The following is a 27,125-nucleotide window of genomic DNA, read 5'->3' on the forward strand; positions in this document are numbered from 1 at the left end:
AGTAAAGTTTACTATATAAAAGTTAAATAGCACATTACATGTTTCCACTGTAAGTGGTTAGTGAAACATATGCAAACAAAAAAGAAAAATATAGAAAGATGCTATGACCTTGGCATTCTACTCGGTATAATGGGCATAAAATATAAATACATGATGTTCTGTCTACTCTTAGGAAACTTATAAACATATACAATATGTCAACTATCCTTATAAAATAATTCTAGAACAATATAAAACATATTATTAAGAATGACTTAGATATATACAGAATGAAAGATATTATGTGAAACTTATATAACTTGAAATATCAAAATGGAAATATAATATAATTAGAAATATATGATTAATATAATATAGTGAATGTAATACATATGTATGTGCATGTGTGTATAAAGTAAGTAATTTAATAATCACATATAAAGCATAAAATACGTATCATTTTACAAAATGCTAAAATTATGTTCCGAAAGATGTCAACCAATATAAGAAAAAGAGAAATTAATTAAATTCATATTTTAGTTCTATATATAAAACAAATTAATATCATAATGAATTATTGAGGGAGATTTTTAAATCAAAAGTAAGAGCAATCACTGGCAAATGCTGGTGGGAAAAACACAAAATTTCCTCTGGATGATTGAAAACCAGTGTTTCAAGACTTTACTGAAAATGAGCATTATGAGATTGTCATCCAGAACTGTGTTTGGAATAGAAGGGGGATCACTAATTACCCATGGTATGTGTCCTGAGTATCTATCTGCATGTGTAAGATTTTTCCTGATGCACTGAGAATACTCTGTAGAATCATACCTATTTATAGGAAACAATGTTTATGTTTATATATGTTGAACTATCCCTTTATTGCTGGAATAAAATGAATTTAGTTGTGATGAGTGATTTTGTGTTGTGATGGTTGTTTTTGTTTGTTTTTGTTTTTGTGTTTTTGGTTTTTTGTTTGTTTGTTTGTTTTTGTTTTTGTTTTCTCAAGACAGGGTTTCTCTGTGGCTTTGGAGCCTTTCCTGAAACTAGCTTTTGTAGACCAGGCAGGTATCAATTTCACAGAGATCCTCCTGCCTCTGCCTCCTGCTGGGATTAAAGGTATGTGCCACCACTGCCAAGCATTTCATTTGCTTTTGTTGTGAACTTTTGCTGTAATTTATCCTGTAATTTTCTTTATTAAATGATATATTTATCTGGAATTGAAATCAGAATGGTAATAGCTTCACAAAAGGAACATAGAAACATATCCTCCATTTCCTCAAGACATTTGATTGTTTAATTTTTTATTTGTTTTATATTTTCATTTAAGTAATGTATTTATGTTTTTTCTTTTCCCTTATCCCCCCAAATTCCTCCTGTGACTAACCTAATCACTCTCAAATCTATGACATCTTCTTTAATTTTTATTGTTATATACTATATGTATATATATTTACATATATACACTTATATGTATTTATCAATACAAACTGTTGAGCTCATTTAGTAGTGTGTGTGTGTGTGTGTGTGTGTGTGTGTGTGTGTGTGTGTGTGTGTGTGTATTTAGAGAGATTTCTTGGGATTGGATAACCTATCAGGGTCTTATTGTTGAAGAAGACAGATTCTCCCTTTCTTAATAGCCACTTATTGTCCATAGCTCTTCACTTAGTTTTGGGACCTTGTAAAATTCTTCCCATCCATGTTGGCATTTCAGTTGGTGTGGTTACTGCAGGTCTTGTTTATGTAACCACTGATAAGATTTCAAGAATGTTTGTTTTCTAGAACCTGAATGGTAATTTTGTTGCAATCTTTGGTTTTTTAATGTGGGCACTAAATTTCTGTTATTACTGACTTCACTGTATTCCAGAGATAATATGTTATAGTCTCATTTTATTCAACTGGAGACATTTTACTTCTTTAAATCTTCAGTGAGCATCCAATATTTTTTGTAGTTTCTACTGGTATTGATATCTACCTTGAAACTATTATTGCCAAGCAGAATATGGGATATGATTTCAAAGTTCATATATTAATCAAGGCATATTTTGTGCCCTAATAGGTGACCACTTTTGGAGAATGTTACATAGATTATTGAGAAGAATGTGTTTGGGTAGATGCTTTAACCCCCCTGGCCAAAGTACCATTTGGGTGAAACACTCTATAGCTGTTCATTTGAGTCATGATGTTGAAACAGAGTAAGACTCACACATTGTAATTAATATGTTGCTTTATATTTAGTAGTATTTTGTAGAGAATATAGTGTACCTGCATTTCATATAGATGATTAGAATTGATATAATTTTGATGGACTGTGGTCATGCTTTCAAAATGCCTTCTAAATAATTATGTTTATACCATAAACATGGCTGCTCTCAACCTTGGTCAGAGAAGCTACATTTTCCAAAGGGTAGTGGATAATTTAGAGACTCATGATGGATCAAAGTGCAGAGAATAAGGGGCTAAAAGCTCAGCATTAAATAGTACAATAATATCAACTCCAAGCTTTCACAAGAATGAAGAGGAGGTAGAAAGTATGTAAAGGCCATAGAATGAGGAGTGCTGTGTAATGTCTTCTTCTGAACATAAATCACTACCAAAATCATAAACTCACAGCAGGTGTGATTACTTACACAACATATACCAAATTGAAGCCAACGATATATTCAGCATAGATGGGGTAGAAGACCGCCAGGACATGATTATTACTCAAGAGCTGTTGGCAGTTGAGTTGCTGGGGGATGAAGAATTATTCTTCATTAAGTATGTGTCTGCTTGTAGGATTTACATGCTCCTAGTGGATTCTCCTAGTCTCATTCCCATGTACACAACTAGTAACTGGAATCAGTGGGTTGTAAAAAATATTAAAGAAAGTAGTGAAGTTAGAAAGGGAAGAGATTGTAGAGAATATGGTTTTAGATAGAGGGGAAAATAGGGGTTAACTATAAATATGTTGTACTTAATATTCATGTATGAAATGCAAGATTAAAAAATAAATCATTTAAACGAGCTAATTTAGCATAAAGTAAGTTTGAAGATGGAGGACAAAACAGACAATAAATCTTTCAAAAACTATTTTGAGTCAGTAGCAGAAAGGCTCACATTAAAAAAAAAGAAAATAATGAAAAAAAAAAACAATGAAAAATTTGTCAGCCCTGAATTGTCAGATCTGAATGGTACAGATAGCTGCCTCATCAGTGCTATCACAGTCCATTTCTCAGACCTAAAGGTTCTGCAATTTTCATTCAGGAGGCTGCGCTCTCTTTATTTCTTCAGCAGGGTGGGTGTTTTCATCTCAACTTCCTAATCTAACTTGTGCTTCCCTGGGACACTGTGAGACTTAGGGGTATCGGCTTTATCACAGTAAAATTTTTGATTTACCCTTTTGCATGCACAAGCCCATTGTCTGATTTATATACTCTTGCACACAAAAAGCCTGTTTATTTCTAAGTATGGAATGACTTTATTGAAAAGCTGCAGGGGAGGATCTGGGGGAGAAAGTGAATTCGGAGTCCAGTCTCTGGTAATTACTTACTTTATAAGAGTCAGCAAGATGCTCATATTCTCTCTGAGTCCATTTCATGTCTAAAATCACATCTATATCTATCACACTCAGTAGGGAGAAACCTGTAGTGGTTTCTAGAAGTGTTTTTCCAGTTACTGCTTAGTTACTGGACTAAACATTCAGAGGTTGCTTCACATCCCATAGGCTGGCAGCAGGCATCAATCAATCCATGTGTTTCTTTCTGAGATTGTTTCCCTGTTCCCTTCATTACACACAAAGCTGTTGTGTTGAGCCTACTTTTTCAGGCCTGTTGTTTTTCCTTTGGCTAAGTTAATGCACAAATTTAAACAAAAGATATCTTTATTTAAAAATCAGCAATACCCAACCTACTAAATGACTAACTATGCAAAGAATATTGGGTCTATGAAATAAAAATTATGAAAGATGTCTATGGACACTGATTAAACAGATAAGCGAAAACCACACTCATTGTCTGGATTTGTTTATCAGACAGTAACTTGTGTGCTTCTTACTAGATAAATTGTAATGAAAGATTTTTTTTTTTTTTGCAGCATCTTGCAAGCCATTACCCATTATAAGTTCACTCTTCCTTCACAATATACTTTTCATACAAATGCTTTGTTGTTATTGGTTTGTTTCTGTTGTTGTTGTTAATTTTATGTGTTTTGTTTGTACAGTATGTATACCATGTGGGTACAGAAAGGAGAATAGAATTCTCTGGAACCAAAGTTACAGACATAAACCTTATGGGAGCTGTGAATCAAACCTGAGTCCTCTGGAAGCGCAGCTAGTACTCTTTATCACTGAGATGATTGTCCAGCCCCGAGATGTTCTCTTTTTAATTTTTTTTCAGATTTTTTATTTGAATTAGAAACAGAATTGTTTTACATGACAATTCCAGTCCCCTTCTCCCTCCTGTCCTCCCCTACCAACGCCCCCAACTAAAACCCTACCTATCACATATCATTCCTGCTCCCCATGGAGGGTGAGGCCTTCCATAGGGTGTCATCAGAGTCTATTGTTTTCTTTGGGATAGGACCTAGACCCACCGCCCCATGTGTCTTGGCTCAGGGAGTATTCCTCTATATGGAATGGGCTAATTTTTAAAGATTGTTTTAAATTGAAAACAAATTATAGCACTTAGCTTTCCTTTCCCCCTCTAGCCCTTCCAGTTTCCCTTCTCTTCCACGGCCACCCTACCTCAAGTCAAGTTGATGGTATCATTTTCTTTAATTATATTTGTGTGTGTGTGTGTGTGTGTGTGTGTGTGTGTGTGTAATATATATATATATATATATATATATATATATATATATATATATATAATGAGTCTATCTATTTTGGCTGTTTGTGTGTGTATGGATGGCCTCAGGGCTGACTACTATGTATTGCCCAGCCAATAAGAAATCTCAAGGCTCACCCCTGGGGGAAGCTAACTCTCCTTTTCCCAGCAGTCATTAGTTCCCATAGTTCTTTATCTGGGGCTGAGACCACAGGAAAATTTCCCCTTTCCATATTACCATGTCAATTGATAATGCTGTTGTCCCAGTCTTGTTTGTACAGCCATTTCTGGGACAGACTTTTTCACAGAAGACCTCCTAATATTCTTGTTCTTATAATCTTTCCAGCTCCTCTTCTGTGCTATTCCCTGAGCTAGGGATGCAGGCAAGAACTCTTATGATGACATATTGATTGGGGCTGGTGTCTCCGGGATCTCTGCATGGTATTCCATTGTGTTTGCTGTGATGGCCTCCTTTTGCAGTAGAGAGAGCCTTCTTTAATGAGTGTAGTAACTACATTTACGTGTGGGTATAAGATAAAATTTAGAGTGAAGTAAGGAATTATGCTGGTCAAACAAGGTGACAATAGTAAATTATTTTCCAGGGTTCATGACCACTCTATCCCTAGGAGGCTGTCTCTTTTTCTAGTACCAGGCTTGTTTCCCCTCCTGTTGATTGATGTTTATGTCCATTTACAGCTATTGGTTGCTTCAAAAATGTGGCTGCCACTTACTGCACCTTTGTTCATTTCTTGCCATGCTAGTCACTGCTGTGTTGATCTGCTTCCTTGGCAGCTTGCTTAGTATATTTTTGGAACTATTGAAACTTTCAAATAAGCTCCAGGTTGAGTCATTCCAATTAGGTTTGACTGAGTGGTATAGAGTTTGGCCAAGCATGGAATGGTAAATCATGAAAGCAAAACAATCAAACATGAAGAGTATGGACATTACAATAAATTTTCCCATCAATCCTTATTGCTATGGTATTGCTATGTCCAATATTAGGTTATCCTCTAGGGGAAATGACCTAGGCAGGGTCAGGTTTCTTGGCCCAGTTAAGGGTAGAAGGCTTGCATTCTATCTTGTTGACAAGACTTTAAACCCAAGAAAATATGATGGGTTACTACTACTATAACATCCCTGTCATTATTGCAGTAGTAGTCATATTTTATCAAGACAGTCTTTTCTGTAGCTCCCAGTGTTGATATTTGAGTAAGACATTTGATGACATTTCTTTTCCAATAGTATGCATAGAACTTTCTAGCAATATGAAATCTTACCAGTAGAGATGAAGGTCTCCTCTTGATTTCTTCAAGTTCTATAGCCAAGATATATTGTGCTTTCAACAATAAGATTTTAACAGACACTTTGCATGATAACCAAGATCAGTGTCAATAAGCTCTATGTATTTATGGAAAAATCTGTAGGTCTCTACTGTCCAACAGATCAAAAGGAGGTAAGCCATACTTGGTACTGGGCTTTTAATTTGATAGCTTATAGTGTGTCAGGGAGACATTGTTCCTCCATCATAGAGTATTCCATTTAGCCCCCCCTTTTTAAGTATATGTATTCTTGGGAGCAACTATAGTAGTTGGTTACCATGTGGCTTTTGTGGGGGTGCCTAATAATACTTATGCTTCTCTATACTTCCCCTGATATCCTGTATTCCCACTCCAATTCTAGTTATGGTTCCTGTTCCATTTCTATTCTTTCATTATTCAAAATTACACACACATAAACTAATATGTATTCAAAAATATATGCACATGAGAGAAAATATACAGCGATTTTCTTTCTGAGTTAGCTCCGTCAGAATGATTATTTATAGAAAAAAGGCATAATATTTACAGTTTAATAATATTAGTGTGTAAGGATTCAACTACATGTTCAAAATTCATTCATCCATTGATAGACATCTAGGTGGTTTCAACTCCTTGGCTGATGTAAACGGAGCAGCATTGAACATGGGTGGACAAATATTACCGTAGTGGGATATAGAATCCTTTGGGAATTTGCCCTGAGTGGTATGTCTGGATTTATAGTAACTCTGGATCCAGGTTTTTGAGGAATCTTACACTGATTTCCACAATGGATGCACCAGTTTTTAGCCTCACAGAATGTGAATAAAATATTCACATTCTTCGAATCCACACCTGAATCTGTTCTCATTTTTTAAATTGATCGTAGTCAGTCTGAATTAGGTAAGATAAAATGTCAAAGCAGTTTTAATTTGCATCCCAATGATGGCTAACAATGTTGAAGTTTTTTTGGGGGGGCGGCGGGGGGGGTGTTCCAGACAGGGTTTCTCTTTGGAGGCTGTCCTGGAACCAGCTCTTGTAGACCAGACTGGTCTTGAACTCATAGAGATCCGCCTGCCTCTGCCTCCCAAGTACTGGGATTAAAGGCATATGCCACCACCGCCCAGCTGAAGATTGTTTTTCATTCTTAGATATTTGTATTTAACTCTTAAAACTTTCTGTTTAGTTTGATACCTCAGTTTGTAATAATTGGGGTTCAGATCTTTAACAATAAAATTGATTACATAAGTTTATTGAAGCATATCTGCAGTTCATGCATATAATTCCTGTTTATTTCCTGTGTTAATGCAATGATAGGGAGGACTTTTTAATTTCCTAACTTATAATATATGGCCATTTGTTAAGAATCACCAATTGGAAAATAAAGACATTATTTCTGAATTTTAGTGTTTTTAAATTAAGGAAGTACCATTTTGAAGGCTTGTATCCTGATAGCTGTAGCTGTAAATATTATAAAATTTCTGGTTCAACAAATGCTGAATAAACTCTGGGATTGTTGAAAGTATAAGATTTATTTTAATAGATTGGTGAATCTTTGACAGAGGAGAGGGAATAGGTATTTTGTTCTTATCTTAGAATCTGTAGTTATCTGAATTATTTAACATATAAATTAACATAAACTGGAAAAGTGCTTAAAATTACAAAGACATGTTAATTGTGCTGGCTAGTCAAGTTGACACAGCTAGAGTTACCTGAAAGGAGGAAACCTCAACTTACAAACAAGTGCCTCTATAAGATCCAGCTGTAGGGCATTTACTTAACTAGTGACTGATGTGGGAGGACCCAGCCTGTTTTGTCTGGTCCTCTCCCCGGGATGGTAGCCTTGGCTTCTATAAGAAAGTAGGTTGAGCTAGCCCTGATGAGCAAGTCAATAAGCGTCACCTTTCCATGGCTTCTGCCTTAGCTCCTGCCTCCAGGAGTGTTCCCTGTTTGATTTCATATCCTGACTTCCTTCAATGATAAACAGTGATGTTGAAGAGTAACCCAGATAAAGCCTTTCCTCCCCAAATTGCTTTAACCATGTTTTTTTTTGTCACAGAAATAGTAACTATAACTAAGACAATAATCATAAGCAAATACCTCTCAATTAGTAGACTATTTGCACTTAATATTGGAGCACTGCTTTTGAAAGTTTTATGTCACCTCTCCTAGAAAGTGTTGCAGACAGTTTTTAGCAATAAAACCTAATACAAAATCAGGCCATTTATAAATCTTTTGCAATTATTATTATGAGAAATAGTAAATCGCTGCCTGCTATTTCTTTAACAAATGATCAAGGCATAAACACTTTCTGTTATTCATCCTACTCCCAATGGCAAAATTTTGATAATTTTTGTGTTACTGTCTCAGCAACTTTTCAGAATTTTACCTAAATCTGTGTGTACTCAAGTATCATATATTTTGTCATAAAATTAAATTTATGAGCTAACAAAAGTAACATTTGGTATTTGTATTTTTTAAAGTATATAAAGGATATCCTAGTGGAAACATATATACGTGTGTGTGTGTGTGTGTGTGTGTGTGTGTGTGTGTGTGTGTGTACCAATTAGTGTAACACCAAAGTAATTCAGTAATTATGCTATTTTGTTAAAGGAATGAATGAAATGAAGGAATAATACATGTTGTCTAAAACTGTAAAAGAACTAGATGTATTAATGTGGTGAAGGAATATTCATTTGTTTTTCAACTTTTTGTTTGTTTGTTTGTTTTGAGACAGGGTTTCTCTGTGGCTTTGGAGGCTGTCTTGGAACTAGTTCTTGTAGACCAACGTGGTCTGGAACTCACAGAGATCCACCCGCCTCTGCCTCTCGAGTGCTGGGATTAAAGGTGTGCACCACCAACGTCCAGCCCTTGTTTTTCAACTTTAAAACCACCATTCAAGTATCTTATAAAATTGAAACTATTACTCACTTATTACTCATTGAAATGGATCTGATAAAGTGCTTACAATCTGTAGGTTTGTAAAAATTTTCTTGAGTCAACAAAAGCCTCATACCTGAAATATATCACTACAGAGTTTGAATTCTTTCATATAGATTATCTAATTTAGTCACACAAAAGTAGTTTTATTACAAATCAGTAGTGTTAATAACTTTCTCTTCCTTAATCAGTCTTTGAAGAATTCATGCAATTGGAATGCCATATAGTGATCTAATCTATGTGGTTGGCAATAAATGTCAAAGAAAGAACAGATTATAGGCTTCTACTGAGGTAAGTAACATTTTTAGGATATGAGAGAGTTTAGTATTGACTCTCCATAAAAAATTGTAAGATCCAAATGGTATTTTAAATTAACATTTTAAAATATAATAATCTCAGTGGTTAACACAACTGGTTGCCCTTCCAGAGGACACGAGTTAAATTCCTAGAATCCACATGTCAGTTCGAACCTGTCTGTACCTCAGTTCTGGGGAATATACACCCTCACACCAATGCACATATAATAAAATTAAATAAATTATTAAAATAGTTTAATCTCATATTTTGTGAATATGAACTCTATACCAGAAGAAAAGAGTCTTTTGACTTCTTCTCCAGTGGGGGAATTACAGGTAGATGCTACTATGCTCAGCTTTTATTTCCTTTTTAAATCAATAATGTGCAGAGATAAACTTTGATAACAACTTTATTTCAGTCCTGATACTTGATTAACCTAATTCTCACTGTAGAAGTTTATTGCATATATCAGGTTGATGATGTGTACAGCCACAGTTCTAGATGCATAGTGAATTCTAAGAGACAAGAGAGAAAGCATGCTAAGGATTTCTTCCTAGAAAAGCCAAAAACACTAAAATAAGTATGTAGCCCAACATTGACTAAAGCTACTTCCTATAGGCATTGACATTTTGAGAAAACTGTCCATAATTCTATAGACAGGATAAGTAAGAACCTGAGACAGAATCACATAAGTATCCTGTAAACCTCTACCATCTTAAAAGAAAGAATGAATGAAAGAAATAGACAGACATAAAGACAGGCAGGAAGGAAGGAAGAAATGAAGGAAGGAAGAAAGAAAGAAAGAAAGGAAGGAAGGAAGGAAGGAAGAAAGGAAGGAAGGAAGGAAGGAAGGAAGGAAGGAAGGAAGGAAGGAAGGAAAATGGATGATAGGCAGGGCTCTGGTGGCCATTCTTTGTAGGTAGAGGTTGCAGAAAGAATGAAGGCACTAGAGAGTATGGAGGACATGAGAACAAGGCTTTCTGACTCAACTGATCACAGCTTATATGAACTCACAGGAACTGAAGCTCAGGGGATGCCTGGGTCTGCACCAGGTCTTCTGCATATGTAGCACACCTTCCAGTTTAGTATTTTTATGGGACTCCTGAACATGTGAAAAAGTGGGTCTCTGATCCTTGTATCTATTCTTGTGTCTCTTTTCCAAAATTGCCATGCCCTACTCTGATGAGATGGTTTTTGTTTTACCATATTCTATTGTATTTCGTTATGTTTGGCTGTTATCTCTTAGAAGCCTTTTCTTTCTTAGTATTAAACAGAGATGAAGTGGATACAGATAGGAGGGGAGGAACTTGGAGGAATAGAGCAAGGGAAAACTATAAGAATGTATTGCATAAAACATTTTTTATAAAAGAGAAAATAAGAATTCAATGTTTTATTCATTTTTATTTTTTTATGATTTCTCAGTTTTAACTTTGTATATGTGAATTTTACCTGTATGTGTATCGCATGTATGCCTGGTGCCCATGGATACTAGAAGAAGGCTCCAAATCCCTTTGCTCTGTTGCTATGTGGTTTCTGGGAACTGAACCCTGGGCCTCTGAAAGAGCTACAAGTGCTCTTAATTGTTGAGTCATCTCTCCAGCCCCTCCTGTTTTTGAAATTAATTTAAAGATACTTATAGTTTATCATCACATTGCATTTAGATTTTTTTTTTAAATCAAGGAACTCAAATGAGATGGAGTGGAGAGAGAAGGGATAAGCGTATCTACTGCCATTCAAAGTTGGACTCAATAGATGATGAATTTTCCAAGAGAAAAAAAAAATCCATTGGCTTAGGAAGGAAGCAAGAAACTTCCAAGTTCCATAACTTCCACCCACAGGGTAGATTTTCATAAGTATCCTTGTTCTCTGTAACCTCAAATTGTACAAAAATGGAATCCTTGTGACATCTTGCACTCCATCTTTTTTAGCATGGTATGAACTTTGATGTATTTAACATAGCTTTGTTTTTATCACTTATAATCCATGTATGTAATGACAAATGGAAAATAACTGTTTGTTAAGGTGCTTATCCTTTGGCCTTAGTCTTATTTTGTGTACATACGGATTCTTGCCAGCAAGTGCTAAAAATGAATATGGAATATATCATCTGGCTTTCTGCTTAGACTCTCTAGACCTGTTTCTCATGACAACAGCATTATCAATGTGACTAGATTCATGTTCAGCATAGAAACACACCTCTAGGTGTATCTAATAAGATATCTCCAGTATATTTAAACGAAGAAGAATGATTCAACCTGAATTTGGATCAAGCTATTACATGAACTAGGTCCCTAGATGGAATGTAAGGAGAGGGGCGATCTGAATAGTAGCATCCAAATCTCTCTGCTTCCTGACTGCTGATGCAAAGTGACCCTCTGCTTCATATCACTGCCACCATGCCTTTGTCACGATAATAAACTGTACTTTCAGAACATGAATAAAAACTAAATTCCTGGTCCTTTCCTCCATCCCTCTCTCCCTCCATTCCTCCCTCTTTCCTTCCTTCCTTTGTTTTCATCGGGTATTTTGTCACAGCCATGAGAACTATAAATAATACAGCAGCTTTACACAAATTTTAACAATGTATTGTTTTGAAATACTTAGGTACCTCCCAGTTACATATTATAACATATCCCCAATTTCTTTGAGCTGTTTGTTTGAGCAGGCTTCCCCTCATAGAGGTATCATGGATTCTGTGATATTATTTGATTTTATATGCAAGAAAATGGAAGCTGCAATATAATGAAATGCAGTGGTTCTGATTAGAGGATCTGTGTGTCTCACCAAAGCCATGATCTTTGAGGAAATGGTGAAAGGATGAGTCTTTTTGAAAACCCCACTAACTCAAAAGGATGATGTTTAATGAACAACTGCAGATTCAGCATTCAAATTTAATAAATTGGCGATTGTTCCACATTACAAAATAAAACTGCTGATGGGAAGGACAGAGAAATCTTACAGGAAAGTTGAAATAAACACTTAGAATTGGACTGGAGAGACTAACATAAGATAATGTGGTATACAACTCTTCTCATTTTTTAAATAGCTTGATTGGCTGGAAATTTCAACTTAAATATATTTTGGAAGATGATCTTTACATAGTTTTATGGAATAACTTCCTTGATTTAGAATGTAGTTTAACACCAAGTCCACTACTGAAGGCTGAAGCTTCTTTATTTAAGGCATATAATAAACTAGTATATAAAACACAATAGCAATTTTCTATTCTATCTGACCAATGTCTTACATCCCAAATTGCTCCTCTCTATGTAAATCCTAAGCATTATCCCTTTAGGAAAAATAAATAAGTGTATTTTTCTTTTTTCCTCTTTTGGTTTTCAAAGTATTTTTCTATGTGTAACTTTGGAGTCTGTCCTGGAATTTGCTCTGTAGATCAGGCTGACTTTGAACTCACAGAGATCTGTCTGCCTCTGCCTCTAGAGTGCTTTGACTAAAGGCATGCACCACCATCACCCAACTGGAATTTACTATTTAAAGTGGAGGATTATTGCTGTACACTTAAAAGAACAAGATCAATTGCACAATTGAAACGTTATAATTACACTTTCTTCAGCACAATATGCTGACTACAGTATCCACAGGTTCAAGACCATTCATTAGGACAATGTCATCCTAGAGAGTAAGTAGACAGACAATTTTTTTTCAGATGTCATAAATCATAGAATTGTTCCTCATTAACTTCCTAGCTTCATTTTCACTATCAAAATCTTCTCTTGTTCAGAATAATCAGATTTCTTGAAGGAACAATCTAGATTACTCCAGTCATGCAGCTATAATCTCACTAAGTGAGTGATTAAGAACTGTAGGGAGAGACTCTCACAGGTGCTTATTTTAACACCTGATATTTTTTATGTAAATGTGCCTGACAAGCAGACAATTGCTAATTATACAACTATATTTTTTGTTCCTTCCTGTTACTCTTCCTACCTTCAACTACAGCTTTCTAATTTCCAACCAAGCTTTTCTGTGTGTTTCACTATTCCAAATTAGGAATGCTTATGTCATGATGTTTCATCACTGTGCTGGTGTAGGAATTAGATTAAGCTCATCACTACACTTTGACTCTGAGAAACAGCATTTCAAAATGAATTTTGAATCCACTTGATTGTTCTCAACTGGGAAGTCATAATTTTGGCATTTTAAATATAAGAATGTGACTGATAGAACAAAATATGTTTTTTTATCGTAACAATATTTCTCCTTTTAACCCATTAGTCATTTCTTGTCTTATCTTTTTCATCTCCTGCAATATCATATGACCAATATCTAGAAAAAATATATATCTAGTTTAAAGGGAGTTTAAGGATTATAGTAATAAATACTTTCCATATAAAATCATTATGCAGGTGGGACAAGAGAATTCCTTTCTATTCATTATGGCATCATTTTAAAGACAAATTTACTATGCAGGTTTTAGAAATAAACAATAAACTTCCCACATTTACAGTTTTTATGGTGCTTTCTGGGACGTGTGTTTGGCATGCTGCCGCTGGTTTACTTTAGGACTGAACTGGTGCTTAAGAGAACAATCTATACTCCAACATATGAATACTTTATAGTCATTTCCTAAATAGTAATGCAGGGACATTGCCCCCAGCAGGGAATAACAGAGAATGGAAATAGAGATCGTGTTCACAGTGTGTCTAAATGTAATCAATATCATCAGCAGCATGAGAAATGTGCTCAGCAACACCTGGAAATCTCAGAAATTAACATAATGTTGCCAGTTTTTGAGGTATTTCTATTTTTTGTCATTTACATTTCTTAAAAGCAAAACCTCTTATTCATTTTATATAAATAATACCTGAAAATTAAAATAAAGTGATAGGTACATTTTAATATTTATACCTAGGCATATCATTGATTATTTACAATAAGTAAAACAATATAAACTTGTTCTTTTCCCCTTAAATATCAGAATGAAACAGAAGCTCTTTCAGATTTGATAAATGTAGCTTTTCACCTCCAGAGCTTATAAAATCAGTGCTCATTTGTATATTTGAAGAATCGTCTCATTTCTGAAATATTGATGGGTGCATTTAAACCTGTAGTGTTCTCTTTTACTACATAAAGGGATGATATTGCAAACAAAGAAGAAGTGGTATTTGATGATTCTTGTTCAGGACATTGTTCTGAAACATTATGCCATAATTACAATGGGCAATTCAAAATTTATGATGCACTGCATAATTTATTGTCATGTTTCAGGCTGGATTCTTTTTTAAATTTGAACGAAAGGAAGGGATGAACATTCTGAGGTATTTTCAGATATGGAATTTTAAAGTAATTCTCTCTTCTCTTCTTTCTCTCTCTCTCTCTCTCTCTCTCTCTCTCTCTCTCTCTCTCTCTCTGGCCAGTTCCCTCTTTAACCATTCTCCCTCTGTCTAAAATTGAGGATTTTTCTATATCCCAGTGTCTATGACGAGATTGAATTTATGTACAGTTGACATTTAAAATAAAATGTTATTGGAGAAAATGTCAGAAAGTGTAGAAGTTAAGTCATCTACTAGAGAAACTTAATATACTTTATAACCTTGTAATTTTTATCAGATTTAGAAGATTTATTCTATCATAAATAAATGATGTTATCCATAAACTTTAACTTTCTCTTGGAGTAAATAATAGTCATTGAATAAAATAAATTGAACATTGAAGAATTTAAACCACCCTTCAAATGCTCTGGGGTTGATAATAGGAAAAGTACAAGTTTGGGGTTTTTATTTAGTTCTATCATTTCTTTCTTTTTAGAATAATCAAGTTATCCACATACATTGTAGATGTATAAAACCTCACAAGGATTGGAAAATACGGGAATAAAACACTAGCTTTCACAAGAAAGCTATTGTCCTCACATGGCTGGTACTGTGAAATGACAGGGAGAAAAAGGATATTTTTAAATCAGTTCAGTGACATACAGCATGGAGAAATGCCTCCTCCTTCCCACCACACTGCCCTTGGCTCAGCTGGAGATATAAGGTATAACTAAGGGTACAAATCTAACCACTCAAATACTCAGAAATGTAGTTGTGATGACACACACAAATAGCTTACAGTGTATTCAAATAAGTTGGTAGAGACTAATATCCAGAAAACAACTAGCAGTCAAGTTCATAATTGTTGCCTTAAATGTCAATACTACATATGCCACATACAATTCTACATTAACTCACTGCTGCCTGTATCATAAAATGTCACTTACACATTCATTTTCAAACATCAATGAAATTATAGACCTTAAATTTCAGTATGCAGTGTGAAACTCTTGCTGCAGCCACCATATCATGCCAACATTTATGTCTTCAATTAGCTTGGTTACTACTTTGATTTATAGTCAAATGTAAGTGTTTTCTTCATATTATCACTACACTTCAATTTTCTCCCCCTTGCACACACACAGAGACATTCTATTGACCTTATATCCCAAAGAAAAATCTATCATTAGGATACCAGGTTCTCTGTGATGACATGGTTCTATTGCCACAGAATGGCTCAGCACAGCCTGGGCCACAGTCAGGTTGATTTGATATTTCAGAAAAAAATGTACTTTTGCTCATAAGATCTAGTAAGTTGCAAACAGTTTTTCAAAATAATGTGAGTGCTAAAATTTCTCAACATGAGCAGAAAGAGTTCTGGTATCTGAATACATACCTGGCATTGCCCACTTCCTTTTCCTCCTTACCTCCAACCATTTCTCCCTGTTTCCCCCTGTCTCCCCCTCCCTCTCAATTGCCCATCTTTCCTTCCCGTCTCCTCCTTTCCTCTTTTCTTTTGATTATTCCTTTATTCCATTTTAATTTTTATTTTTAAAACAATCTAATTCTACCTATAAATCCCAGTTTCCTCTCCCTCTTGTCCTCTCACTCTCCCCAATATCTCCCCATCATACCCCCCATCCTCTACTCCGAGAGGGTGAGGATTCCCATGAGGAATTATCAAAGTCTGTCAAAGCATTTGGAGCAGGACCAAGCCCCTCCCCCATGTATCTAGGCTGAGCAGGGTAATCCTCCTTAGGGAAGGGGTTCCAAAATGCCAGTTCATACACTAGGGATACATACTGGTTCTACTGTCAGTGGCCCTATCTTATCTTCTATGTGCTTTTTCTCCAATCTTTTTTCCCTATTCTTGAAAACCCAGGGCCTGATTTATTCTAAGCACATGCTAGAACACAGAATTATAAACTCAACCTAGTAAAAGTCTTATTACATTTTAAGAGCATATTGAAGGCCATCAGCCTTTCCCTACTTACCTAATATGCATCATGACACTGATATTTTGGTTCAGGTTTTCTTCATCAGTTAGCAGGATTGAAACTTCTGATATTGAGTCAGATATGACTTACTCTGCACATGTAGTTTCGTTATGACTGCTATCTCTAGTGTACTGACAAAGAGGGGGTAAGGGCATGCAATTTAAATGCAGCAATTAGACATGAAATGATGAAAGATGTAGACAGAATTTAAAAAGAAAAACAAACTCTAGAGAAAAAAAAGTACCACTGTAAATAGATATTTCTGAAGATTCCCTTTTCCTACCCCAGTTTCAGACATTCCATAATGAACTTGAGGCATGTATTCCTTGCAGTTTTTTCCTGTACTCTTCTACCTAGAAATGGCCTGAAAACTTCTGTGTTCATTCCAAAGCAGAATTTGCCAGTGATTTGTTTTAAATGATGACTGGAAATTTATTGGGACAATACCAAACACTGTTAACATAAACAGTGAAAGCTTTACCTCACACAGTGTTTGTTTTCAACCTGTGTTCAAGACAAGCAAGAGAAAAGTGAAAATAAGTTTCGTGAGTTATCATTCCACAGGATTATACACTTAATTAAAGGAGACATTTCCCTTGGCAGTGACACATTTGTCAGGAAGAGAACTTTGCCCCCTCATGAATGAAAAATGTTTGAAACTGGACACTACAGATACAGTCTGTGAAATCTTAAAGTGTCCAAATAAATTTCTAATTATAGAATGATTCTCATTAAATAGTGAACATGTATAATTACAGAAAGGTTTTCACTTAATTAGAATCTCATCAGAGCCTCCATCTGCATGGAGATTTTGATAATAGAGGTCAGGAACTTTTGGGGTTGTTGGGGAAAAGTAGGTCAAAATATGAGAGAGTAGTAAGATCCATCATGAAGTTTTGAGTATACATAATTTTTATTGAGTTCCAGAGACAGCAATAGGAAGAATATGTAATAAATGTAAAGGATGATTCATACCCAGGATACTTGTCAAGCACATGTCCTCCTATCATTGCACCTTAAATAGGACCCACACTGACATAATGTATACATTCCTGACTTATAAATACTTCAGAAGGGAATGAAGCAAATTTCTTGAACTCTAAAATAGCAGATAGTCCATCTAATAAAATATTTTGTTTTGGCTCATCATTTGGCTACTGATGAAATTTTGAAATTTTCAGGTAAACCTGAAACAATTTTGAGGAAAAATTTCTTTGAATTTTGGAATTATGATACAAGTATACTGTAAGAACATCAGGTGATCTCAGGCTTATATATTTGTATATAATAATTCATTCATTATTGCAAATATTTTAACCATTCACTTTGGCAATATTTAAATGAATACTATTTAGATAGTTCAAATAAGGTACGCATTGAAAATGAATTAACTCCAAAGTAACAAATATCTGGCTGAGTACCAAAAATTTTTGTAAAAAAATGGAAATATAACAGTGCATGAACTTCAGTCCTTACTCTGAGGAACTCAAGGACGATGTGAAATACAATACATTTTTTATTACAAAATAATATCCATGATAATAGGAAAACAGTGAAAAGCAACAGAAACATGTGAGTGCAAAAGTACAAATGTTTTCAGTCATGTATTCATTTTTTTTTCATGGAGCCCTACTATTTAACATGACAAAAAATTCTTCCCATCACATGCTTGTAGAATCACCTTTCAAAATCAAGACTCTGTATGATTTTTTCACATTTTTTTATTTGAATTAGAAAGAGGATTGTTATACATGACAATCCCAGTTCCCTTCTCCCTCCCGTCCTCCCCTACCACCACCCCCTAACTAAAATCCTACCTATCACATATCCTTCCTGCTCCCCCTGGATAGTGAGGCTTTCCATAGGGTGTCATAAGAGTCTATCGTATCCTTTGGGATAGGGCCTAGGCCCACCCCAGTATGTCTTGGCTCAGGGAGTATTCCTCTATGTGGAATGGGCTCCCAAAGGCCACATCTATGCTAGGGATAAGTACTGAACTACTACAGGAGGTCAGGTAGATTTCCGAAGTTTCCTCACTGAAACCCATGTTCCTGGGGTCTAGATCAGTCCCATGCTGGTATCCCAGCTATCAGTCTGGGGAGCAAGAGTTTCCTGATGTTCAGGTCAGCTGTTTCTGTGGGTTTCACCAGCCTGGTCTGGACCCAATTGCTCTTCACTCGTCCTTCTCTGCATCTGGATTCCAGTTCAGTTCAGTGAGTAGTTGTGGGTGTCTGCTTCTACTTCCACCAGCTGCTGGATGAGGGCTATCGGGTAGCATATATGTCAGTCATCAATCTCATTATCCAGGGAGGGCATTTAAGGTAGCCTCTCCTCTGTTGCTTAGATTATTAGCTGGAGTCATCTTTGTAGATCTCCATACATTCCCCTAGTGCCTGGTTTCTCTGTAAACCTAAAATGTCTCCTTTTATTATGGTATCTCCATTTTTGTTATTTTCTATTCTTCCCCTGACTGAAACTTTCTGCTCTCTCATGTCCTCTGCATCCCTCCTCTTCTCTCTTTCTCATTCTTCTAGCTCCCTCCCTCCTCTTTCCATGCTCCCAATTTGCTCAGGGGATCTTGACCCTTTCCCCTTCTCCAGGGCACCATGCATGTCTCTCTTAGGGTCCTCCTTGTTTACTAGCTTCTCTGGCAGTGTGGATTGTAGGGTGGTAATCCTTAACTCTATGTCTGAAATCCCCACATGAGTGAGTACATACCATGTTTGTCTTTTTGTGACTGGGTTACCTCACTCACAATGGTTTCTTCAAGTTCCATCAATTTTCCTGCAAATTTCAAGATTCCATTGTTTTTTTTTCAGCTGAGTAGTACTCCATTGTGTAAATGTAAATGCTTCCAGTTTCTGGCCATTACAAATAGTGCTGCTGTGAACATCGTTGAACAGATATCCTTGTTGTATGAATGTGCTTCTTTTGGGTATATACCTAAGAGTGGAATTGATGGATCTTGTGGTAAACTGATTCCCATTTTCTTGAGGGATTTCCAAAGTGGCTGTACAAGTTGGCACTCCCACCAGCAGTGGAGAAGTTCCCCTTTCTCCACATCCTCTCCAGCATAAACTGTCATTGGTGTTTTTTGATTTTGACCATTCTGACAGGAGTAAGATGGTATCTCAGAGTTGTTGTGATTTGCATTTCCCTGATGGCTAAGGATGTTGAACACTTTCTTATGTGTCTTCCAGCCATTTTAGATTCCTCTATTGAGAATTGTCTATTTAATTCTGTACTCCACTTTTTAATTGGATTGTTTGGTGTTTTGGAGACTAGCTTCTGACCCACTTAAAATCCCAATATGATAAATTCTTTCCAAAAGATTGAATTAGTAACTTTTGTAGATAATTCCCATTATCTAGGAACATTAGGAATACAACAGAGGCCTTTAGTAACTTCTCTACAAAAAATTATGCTGGTTAAATTATATTATCCAAATCAGTGTCTACTTATTCAATAAATAGTGGTTTCCAGACAACCACTGGGGATCACTCTGAAGAAACCCAGGACTTGTAGATGTAATTCTTCCTTTCAAGGCATCTAATATTGGTCAGGAGCAATAAACATATAAATAATGAACTCAAATACAAAATAAAATTCATTAAGTCATAAATCAAGGTACAACTAATTGGAATGTTAGAACAAAATGATTTAGTGACTTAACATGTCTCCCTGAACACTCTGAATTTTAGATGCCTTCTTCTCCAGGCTTAGTCGATAGCAAACTTCTCACTTGTCTCTATGGCTTCTTCCCTGTTGATTCTCCTCAGACTTGCCCACTCATAGGAGGAAATATTTATAGTTACATTCTAAATCAGAATGTATCTGTAAATGAAGAAGAACAGCTAATACCTTGTAACCATAAAAGAGCAAAACTGTCTTAGCCAAGTAAAATAAGGATGACCAAATTCATGTTCAAAGATTTCACATGTTGACATAAACACTTAAAATAACATGTATAAAAGATGCATGCACTCAAGATTATTCCATGCTGCCCCATTGCTCCTTAGGATAGAATCAAGCATTTCTATTGGGCATGAAGCATCTTCTTAACTTTAGACATTATTTCTGCTTGAGTAGAATCTCTGTCACATCTCAGATCCTAGAATGGCATCATTAACCTCTTGTGTCCTATGTTTCTCATTTGTGGTTGTATATTTGAAGTTCTTTTTGAAAGGATAGGGAAATCCATATGTGTATGTTTCTAATCATCCAACCAAGAAAGGAATACATTCTAACCTCTTCACATAAACAAAAACTTTTAGTCATGAGCAAAGCATCTGACAGAGTAATAACTAGTATTTGTTGAGGAAGAACATAATGATGTGCTCATTTTTAAAATAAGGACTGAAAGACAAAGATGAGACCCAAGAGCTCACCCTTACAGAGCAGAGAGCTGGATGTTATCTGAAGCTTCAAGCATAAGGAGGAGGAAAAAGAGGATGGGATGTGGTAACTGGAATCTCATCAAGATGATAATATTTAAACTAGGCTTCAAGGAAAACAGTCTTTCTGGGAAAATGAGAAAGGGGCACTTCTGAAAGCTATGATTGAAAATATAGGCTGTAAAAATGATTTATTTTCTTAGAAAGAGTGTCAAATTGAAGATAAGTTTTGAATACATTTGTAAAGTGCACAGGTATATTTTCAGCAAAAAGTGAAATAGAGGTTACATTTATCTCCATTACAATTCTGATATAGATGCCATTTAAGAAATGGCCTAAAAGGACATAGGATTCCATAATGATTTTTCTCTTGAGACTAAACTTTCAAGATACTCTTCGTTCATAAATTTGGGCCTGGTGAAATGTAAATAGCTGAAGTCTGGTAGTGATATTCCCAAACCGTAAAACCTCTGAAGCACTTTGGGGTTCTCAGAAGCTTATAGAATGAGGTTCCCACTAGCTTCTCTGGTAGGAAATCATTTATTAAGCTCACACTCCCCTCTGATCATCTATCTTACACTCCTCATGTGTTGACCAAATCTTTTATTGAGAGGAAACTACATAGATTTCCTGAAACTTGCTTGAGCCCAAACTCTTATGCCTACATTAAGGAAGATAAATATTTAAGTTACAAGTAAAATAGAATATTTTAAAATAGCAGTAAGAAGCCAGATATGGTGTTCCATGTCTCTAATCTCAGCACTTGGGACATGGTAGCAGGAGAATCAGCAGTTCAAGCTCATTCGCTGATTTGTAGAGAGTTCTTGGTCCTCCCAACCTCTATGACACAGAGTCTCAAATAAGATCATAGACCCAAACAGCCAACAAATCAAAGAAACAATTTCCCTCCCTTTTCGGGCTCTTCTATGGTCTGTATTCTTTGTACTTTCAAATGTGTATGTGTGATCATCTTTCCAAACTAGTTTCCCTACTGTACCAGTTATGTATAAGAATCATATGTCACTTGATGAAACTAAATTCTCAAAACCAGCTCTCTTAGAATGGAATCAATGATTGGTTTGGGTTATTTAGAACAATAAGAATGATATTTTAAAATTTGGTATCAGTATTAGAAAAGTAAGTATATAGACATATGTGTGTGTGTTTGTACATGTATGAAATTCTTCACATATCAAAGAGAAAAAGAAATATAAGACAGTTGAGTATAATGTTTTCTTTCCAAATATTTCTCAAATTTGTCAATGACAAAAGTTTTGAAATAGTGAATAATGAATAGAATAATGAATAGACGAGATATGTCAGTTGATAATAGGCTTGTTGTACAAGAATAGGAGCCCATGTTCAGAGCCCCAGCAAGTACATAATCAATTTTCTGTAATCCCAGTATTGTTCAAACACAGGGAAATTACTGAAGCTTACTGGCCAGCAATCCTAGGCAATCAGTGCCTTTAGACTCAGTGAGAGAACAGTAAAAGAAGAGTTTTAAAGCCACTTTCCCTGAACACATACACCAAGATGTTACATAAAGTTTAAAGAAAAGTGTAGAGCGAAGCAATGTAAGTATAACATCCCCTGATGCCATGTTATGGCTTTGATTGCTATGTTCATACTGCAATCTCTTTGTTTGCATGTGGCTTAGCTCTGGATCTCAGACTTGTGCTTCTCATAATGAAGCACATACAACTGGAAGGCCAGTAGTACAGGATTCTTGAATAAAACAAGTCAAAGTGACTCAGAATAAACAACCAAATGATTTTTTTTTATTTTTCCTCCACATATAATATCTTGAAAATCATACCTGCAAGGCAGGGATTATTCTGCCTCTTAGTAGAAATGTCTCTCAAAAAAATTCTATTAGATTACCCATGATCTTAGTCACTTAGGCATGAAACACTCACCCACCCTCAAGGCAGTCCCTTAATTTAGATCTCTTCTGAAGCACAGCACTGGCCTGGCAAGAGATATATTCAGTAAGAAGAAAATAAATCTCTTAGATTGAAAGTCATCTTTCATAAAAGGAACAGAATTAAGATAGTGGAATTCAACCAGGCTTGTAAAAACAAGCTGGTACGACAGACACTACATTTGAGAAATGAGAGTTGATCTCATGTTAATGTGCATTAATCATTTGCCAGGAGAAGGGGCATTACTTAGAGAACAGCGCCCTCTGTGTGTATAGGCTGTATTTGACAACATCAAGCCTGTTCAGGACACAGAGCCATGGACAAAAGGAAGTTCAAACAAATTAGTTTATATTTGCTTAGCTTTTTCATGGAGGAAAAATAAATCTACTAATAAGAGGCACACTGTAATCAGTCTCTAATGGAAAAATGAGGTCTGATTAAGACTCTTCTGCTAATGCACTCCAGAGTTAGTTATAACCAAATTACTGAAAATGTTCAAAAAGCCCTTCCGTTATTACTTGACTTACTTTGTCTCATTTGTCAAAGGGCTTTTGCAACCTTTCTTGCTGAGCAAATGTCCTTTTCGCAGCCTTGCATTTCTGTGTGGGCTTGAATTCCTCAGCCAGTTTCGCCTGATCACCCAGCAGGCACAATTAAGGAAGTGCATTAGTTCTTCAGTAGATAATAGAAGCTCTAAATAGCTTTCTATAAGAGCCTGCATGGCACAGTTCTATATTTTTAAGTCAGCTGGATTCACTGTTTAATAACCCGAACAGCTTGAGTAATTTGAAATCATAGAAATACAAAAAAAGGGAAAGACAAAAAGTGGTATAATGTATTTTGATTCAGGTTTTTCTATAGATACCCTTCCCGTATATCTGAAAGATATGGGAAGATTGTATCTGAACACTAACAGCCATTGTTATTTGCATACCATGAAAATAGAATAGCTAACAATGGAGTTCTTTGTGAATGGCATAGTTTGATCATTTTGACCAAATAGTCCCCACACTGTAAGCAACAGAATGAACAAGGTATAAGAGAAATAATTCAATACTGGGAAAAATAATTGAATATTTTAACATGTTCACAAATGACATTGTAATGGCAAAGAGAGTGTAGCCAAAGAAACAAGTTTGAAATCTATAAAATATTAGTGTATCTTCATTTATCAAATGTATACTGAGTATTCTAATTGCAGAGATTTAGGATATCCAAATACATGAAAAGATGTGCTTTGGTTTTTCATTGATTTGATTTTTCAGTGATTGCTCTACAACAAAATGAATAGTGTATCGCAATCTTAGTGTAGAGTCTCAGACATTTGTATTTTGGTAAGAAGCATAGATGAAAATTCTTTGTGTGATAAAATGTGTATCTTGGAATTATTGATTGGCAGTTTATCTGCTTCTTTTATGAAATGTGTTGGCATGACAGACCATGTCAAGAAATATTGACTTTCTTAGATACTGATAAGATTCTACAAAGCAAAGTAAGCAGAAATTTAAGGGGTATTTTAATTGAACACACACATGTGCATACATATTCATTTTTTGTGGAGATTGAATCCAGGGCTTTGTATATGGTAAGCATAATCTAAGCTTCTGGGTGTGTGGTGTGTGTGTGTGTGTGTGTGTGTGTGTGTGTGTGTGTGTGTGTGTGTGTAATGTGTGTGTAATACTTATCTTTCAAAGTACCTTAAAGCCTATGCTCTCTGCAATGTTACTTTATTCCAAAATTATTAAATCTTTTGTTATTGTAACATATCAAGTAATCCCCCTCTTGTGCTTCACATGAAATGTGTACAGCTATCAAGAGCAGTTCACTCATGTGTTTATTTTGATGTCTTACTAGATGTTTTCATGAGCATTTTGTAGTTAGATCTTCATATGTAATCTTTGTATTTGCATAAAGCTATAAAAGAAAGAAAGGATTGCTTCCTAGAGTGGGGCGATTATTTTATTGTGTCCCATGCTGATCAGTAACCAAGGAACATGCACACTCCATCCCATATGCCCTTGAGAACAATGGACATTATCTTAAACAGTCTGTCCCAAACTGTGTTGTGAGGAAACCTACCGTATAACGTATGCAGATAATTGTTCTTGAATGAAACTCTGAAATGGTCGATAAAGTTCAGGAACTACATACTGAATCTCCCTTTAGGTAATTCATACTGCACATTAAAATATTAAAGACTGTAAGAAGTACTTGATATAAATACACCTCTTCAGGTTCTGTTAACTCAGGCTTTACTGAGCCTTGGTTATCATGGAATCCTGTATTGATGGAATACCTATTAAGGTAATTTAAAGCATCAGAATTCCTTAGAATGCAGTTTGTAAAATACCAATTGTCCATTTGACCAGCATATAACTATCAATTACAGAACATGTTTTAAAGTGACTACCTAGCATCTGCTTCCTTCTTCTTTGTCATGTCATGCAACAGAGAATGTTGTCCAGCTGAAATCACCTTTACCATGACTACTGTAAAGGGCATGAGGGCATTTGCAAACCCTAGGGACTTCCTCCTACAGAGCCTGAATCCTTGGGACTTATTATCACTCCTATTTCATCATATTCTCTGATGAATCGAACTGTTGGGTTTCTCTGACAGTGGCTTCTCCACTTATTGCTGGTGATTTCCGTGTCTATATTGATGAATCCTGAAGTGTGGATCTTGAATATTCCCCTTAGATCCACGAGCTAAGAGTTATTTCCCAAGCATTGTACTATTGAAAGGTGATGGAGCAGTCAAAATGTGGGACCTATTGAGATCTGCTTAGATTATTAAGGTCTGGCTCTGCTAATGGGACACTGGCCCCTCAATCTTTTGTTTCCTAATCCTGACATAAGTGGTTTTGCTTTCCTGTGTATCACTTCCAAACTGATGGGGCCAGTCCATCCTAGAATAGAACCTCCAACACAGGATGGCAAAGTAAGTGTTTCTTCTTTTTAAAATGGTTACCACAGTTATGTGTCAAAGTGGCACAACATCTTACAGACAAGATAGATTGTAGGTCAAAGGTTTTGTGGCTGTGTTGGTATCCAGGTTTCTCTTTAGGTAGCCTGCAAAGTACCTTCCCACACAAAAGAGACTAAAACCTCAGGGTGAAGGCTCCATGCAGACACCAGCTCCATCTTCACATTCAACAATTTGTGTGAGTGTTGTCCTTTTGCAATTGGGCTTCACAATCAGTTTACAGACAGAGACCCTCTGTACTAGCATTGTCCAAGTACATTCTTTTATCCACTACTATGTCTTGGCAGATTCTTTCAAAGTACTCTAACTGAACTCCTTATTTCTGTTACTGTCTGCTGATTACACGTGTCCCTAGAGAACAGTGGCTTTGTCACCACAGCAAAACCTCCTACAGAGGAAAAGAATGGTAGTGGCATCATCTCCTCTAAATGAATGCTGGAGAAAAGTGAGCTGTTTTGCTCACTTTATAATTTAATATAATATTAAATTATATTTTCCATAATTGACCAAATACTTGAACATTGACTATATACTTAGCTTAATAAGCAAATGAAAGACGGCCTCTGTCCTCATGATGTTTGGACTCTAGTAAAAGAAGAAAAAGTTGATAAAGTAAACAAATAGTAATAAAATAGCATTTTTAAATTAAGCAACACGAAGAAATGGACATCTTAATAAACCAGGGAGGAAATGATGGGTGGAACTCATGTAAATCTCTGGGGAAAGATGTGAAGGAGAAGTTAAGTCAATGAAGGAATCAGTGTTGGTAGAGTTGAAGATGCAGTGGGAGCCTGATCACATCATTTGAGGTGAAGAAAACAGGCCAATAAAATTCAAGGTTATTGTCTTCCAAATGATCTAAAAGGAATGTTTATCTTTGAAGAAGTAATCATTAGCAGTTGTGATGATATCTTGCTTGTATAAATAAAGCCTGTCTGAGTGTCAGAGTAGCTTGCCACTAGCCAAGCATAGAGATCTGGAGGTCCTTACAGACAGACAGGAAGTGGGGTAGCTGGGCAGAAACAGGATATAGGCAGGAAGAAACAGGAAATCGCTCTCTTGTCTATTGAGATGCCAAGGAGGTAAAGTATGTTGTGGCTTACTCTTTATCTATGATTCTCGGACAGGCTTTATTTGCACAAACAAGATATCAGCACAGGCAGTAATATTAGAAATACATGGGACATGGGTATGTGTAGGACATTTTACACTATGTATTTTGTTGTTTTATCTCC

The sequence above is a fragment of the Cricetulus griseus genome, assembly GCF_003668045.3.
Source record: "Cricetulus griseus strain 17A/GY chromosome 1 unlocalized genomic scaffold, alternate assembly CriGri-PICRH-1.0 chr1_1, whole genome shotgun sequence".
NCBI classification, from domain to species: Eukaryota; Metazoa; Chordata; class Mammalia; order Rodentia; family Cricetidae; genus Cricetulus; species Cricetulus griseus.